Raw genomic sequence first — 4533 nt, 5'->3', positions numbered from 1 at the left:
GCCAATGGGAAGGGTAGCGGAGGTACGGCTAATTACCATTTTTCTCTTTTATTAGATGGAATTGGGGTGACATTGCTTAATAAAATTATATAGGTTTTCAGATATACAATTCTATGATACATCATCTGTATATTGTATTGTATATTCACTACCCCAGGTCAAGTCTCCTTCCATCATCATTTATCCTCCATTTACCCTCTGGTAATCACCATACTATTGTCTGTGTCTGAGTTGTTGTTTTATCTTTGCTCTGTTCTCCATTTCTATGAGTATGTGGTGTTTTTATTTTTAGATTCCACATCATTAGTGAGATAATGCAGTATTTATCTTTCCCTGTCTGATTTATTTCATTTAGCATAATTCCATTAAGGGTCATTCATGCTAACAAAATGGCAGGATTTCCTCCTTTTGTGGCTAAATAATATTCGATTGTATATATATGCCATATCTTGCTTTCCATTCATAGGTCAATAGAAAGTTTCCAAGTCTTGGCTATCCTGTATAATAAAAGAGTAATATGCAAATTAACCATCACTCCACGACAAAGATGGCGGCACCCATAGCGGCGGCATCACCCTGGCAATGTGAGCCCAGCAGGCATTGCCTCAGTGCCCCGCAAGCAGGTCGTGCGGCCCTCAACCAGGCAAGCATGGCCCGCAGGCAGCCCCCAGCAGGAAAGTGCATCCCGCAGACAGCCCCCCAGTAGGCAAGCGCGGCCCACAGGAAGCACCCCGCCCTGGCCACAGCTCAAGGGAGAGAACAACATGCAGGCGAGGCCAGGAGCCTGAGAGATCAACACAGAAGGGCTCTTACTCCAAGCCTCCGTGGTGTGGCTAGGGGCAGACCCCCAGCAGACACACACACACATACAGGGCAACTGCTCTGAGCCTACATGGTGTGGCTGGGGGCAGGCCCCCAGCAGGGACACACACACACACACACACACACACACAATCACATACACAGACACACACACAGAACACCTGCTCCGAGCCTCTGCTGCCAGACTGTAGCCATCACTAGGACATCCACTGAGGGCTCCCGGACTGTGAGAGGGGGTAGGCTGGGCTGAGGGACTCCCATCCCCCAGTGCACAAATTTTGTGCACCGGGCCCCTAGTCCTATATAATCAAAGGCTAATATGCAAATCAACCAAACGGCAGAACGACTGGTCACTATGATGCACACTGACCACCAGGGGGCAGACACTCAATCCAGAAGCTTCCCCCTGGTGGTCAGTGCACTCCCACAGGGGGAGTGTTGCTCAGCCAGAAGCCGGGCTCACAGCTGGTGAACACAACAGCAGTGGCAGGAGCCTCTCCTGCCTCCACAGCAGTGCTAAGGATGTCCAACTTCCAGCTTAGGCCCAGGGAGCAGGCCTACTAGTAAGCTGTCAGTCGGATATCCCCCAAGGGCTCCCAGACTGTGAGAGGATGCTGAAAAAACATTTGACCAGCAGAGCCAGGAGATCTCAAGTACTGTGTACCTTGGATGGTAGCCACAAAAGTTGGAACACAAGATAGATGCACAAGCTCCTTTCAAGGAGATACCAGTAACCTGGAGCAGGGCAGGGGGAGAACAAGGAAGGAGGTAATGTGATAGCTCAAGGACAATTCTGACCCATTGTCATGAAGGCCATCCCCAAGATTCAGGGAACTTTTTTGCAGGTACCTAGTCACACAAAGTGTTGTCTAAGGTTTTCAGAACTTAGTTTGGAGAATAGCAATTACTTTGTACCATTCTAAAGTTAAGACATAGTATGTTCATCATGACTACCATATATGCACATGTTCGTGCGAGTCCCCATGCAGGTGTCTGCACACATATGGCTCAGCTATATAGCTTGAGAAGAACACAAATAGGAGAAATAGAAACAGAATATTCCTGCATATTACTATATGGCAATACCAATCTTACTCCAGTCTACCTCTCACCATCTGCTAGCTTTTTAAACGTTGTTAAACAAAGCATACATCCCCAAAGAGCAAATATTTCTCTGCTTCTTACATGGCCACATCATGAAAAGCCACACCATACCAAATTGGCTGCCTATTAAGTATCTTTTAATGATTCTGATGAGATACCAAGAATTATATAATCAACACAGAAACAAGGTGTGTGATAAGATGTATTGAATTCCTTTAGCACTGAAGGCTAAATCCGAGGGAGAGAAAGGGTTTATAGCATCTACGTCCACTTAAATAGTTAACCAAGTAACTTTCTTCAAAGAAAAACTATAACTATAAATAAAAGAAAAAACTTTGGTTGTAAAAAAATTTTAAATAGTGATTAATGGATATATTTAACAGGGTATTGCTTACATCCATCTCTGTCATAAGTTGCCTTGATAGCTTTTGGAGACCATTATCTGTTAATTTTGAAAGAGATTATTACAAGAACTATGTCTCAAGATGTCATCTTTCATTTTTAGGACTGGGTGGTGGGCTCTCTAAGAATGTGGTCTGGAGCTTAATGAGGGTGCCACCTCTGTGCCACTTTAGCACAAAATATTGCCTGCTTCTCTCTGAATAGAAAATGCCTCTGTTTCTTTGAGTGCCATGTTCAGGGGCAAGATCAATGTTTATTTCTATTAATGAAGCTGGGGTAATAACTCAATATTAAATGCTTGACTGAATGGGGTTCTTTCTAATCAGCTGTAGTAAATAATAATCTAAATCCATTTGATGGGAATACAGAGTCAGAAATAAAGAACAGGATCCCAAATAATCTATACACTGTGTAAGAAGGGATGTGAGGTTTTTATTAATAATATGGTTGGATTAGCTCTGCATGACCCTAAAGCCCTAATGAAGTTCTGCCATAATTTGGATAAACTGCTAGTAAATGATAGGAGACTCTTACAGAAATGGAAAATTTTTATTTTCTAACTGAATATATTCTAAAGTAATAGAAATTTTGGTATACCACAATTTAACTGCTAATATATAAGTAATCTTTTAAAAAAAATACGTTTTTATTGATTGTTTAGAGAGACAGGAGGGAGAGAGATAAAAAGAAAGAGATATCAATCAGCTGCCTCCTGCATGCCCCCTTACTGGGGATCAAGCCTGCAACCCAGGCATGTGTTCTGACCAGGAATCAAACCATGACCTCCTGTTTCATAGGTCAATGCTCAACTGCTGAGCCACACCAGCCAGGCTATATTAGTGATCTTATTAAATAAAGGGCTCAGTTGATATTCACTGGCCCACTTATAATCTATAAGGAAGTTACACAAGACAAGATACAATTTTAAAGAAAGAACTAAAAGAAAAGGAAAAATTAAGCATGTCTGGTGCCTTCCTGATGCTTGGCATTAGCGTCTGCCTCCACAGTACTCTGTGGTTTATGGAAAAGCTTGCAATAAGTCTATCCACACACATCCGTCACCACACTGGTGGTCACTCTGCTGCTCAATCCAGATTCCTGGGTCATAGTCTAAGGCTGGCTTTGTAGAAATCAAGACAGATCCTTTTCCTGAATAGGACATTTTGAAAATGGTGTTTTCCACCCAAACAGCAAATGGCTATTATACAACTACTAGAGGCCCAGTGCACAAAAATTTGTGCACTTAGGACAGTCCCTCAACCCGGCCTGTGCCCTCTCGCAGTCTGGGACCCCTTGGGGGATGACCACCTGCTGGCTTAGGCCCGCTCCCTGGGGGATTGGGCCTAAGCTGGCAGTCAGACATCCCTCTGGCAGCCCAGCAGCCCTCTGGGGATGTCCATTTGCCAGCGGGGAGCAGGCCTAAGCTGCAGTAGGACATCTTTAGTGCTTCTGAGGAAGCAGGAGAGTCTCCCACCACCACCGCTGTACTGGCAGCCCTCAGCCTGGCTTGTGGCTGAGCAGAGCTCCACCTGTGGGAGTGCACTGACCACCAGGGGGCAGCTCCTGCATTGAGCGTCTGCCCCCTGGTGGTCAGTGTGTGTCATAGTGACCAGTCATTCCCAGTTGTTCTGCTGTTAGGGTCAACTTGCATATTACCCTTTTATTATATAGGATAGAGGCCTGGTGCATGGGTAGGGGACTGACTGGTTTGCCCTGAAGGGTGTCCTGGATCAAGGTGGAGGTCCTTCTGGGGTGCCTGGCCAGCCTGGGTGAGGGGCTGATGGCTGTTTGCAGGATGGTTACAGCCCCTTCAGGATAGGGTTCCCCGCTGGGGTGCCTGGCCAGCCTGGGTGAGGGGCTGATGACTCTTTGCAGGCTGGCCACATTCTCTTCAGGGTAGGAGTCCCCACTAGGGTGCCTGGCTAGCCTTGGTGATGGGCGGATGGCTGTTTTCAGGATGGCCACACCTCCTTCAGGGTGGAGGAGTCCTGGTGGGGTACGTGGCCAGTCTGGGTGAGTGGCTGATGGCTGTTTGCAGGCTGGCCAAGCCCCCCATCAGGGACCCTCACCCCAAGGGTGTGTGGCCATTCTGGGTGAGGGGCTGATGGCTGTTTTCAGGCTGGCTACAGCCCCCAGCCACCCAAGCTCCCAGTGGAGGCTGGCTGGAAGCAGGTATCTGGGATTTATTTAGCTTCTATAATTGAA

The sequence above is a fragment of the Myotis myotis genome, unplaced genomic scaffold, assembly GCF_014108235.1.
Source record: "Myotis myotis isolate mMyoMyo1 unplaced genomic scaffold, mMyoMyo1.p scaffold_m19_p_1, whole genome shotgun sequence".
Classification (NCBI taxonomy): domain Eukaryota; kingdom Metazoa; phylum Chordata; class Mammalia; order Chiroptera; family Vespertilionidae; genus Myotis; species Myotis myotis.
Note: the sequence above shows the minus strand (reverse complement) of the source record.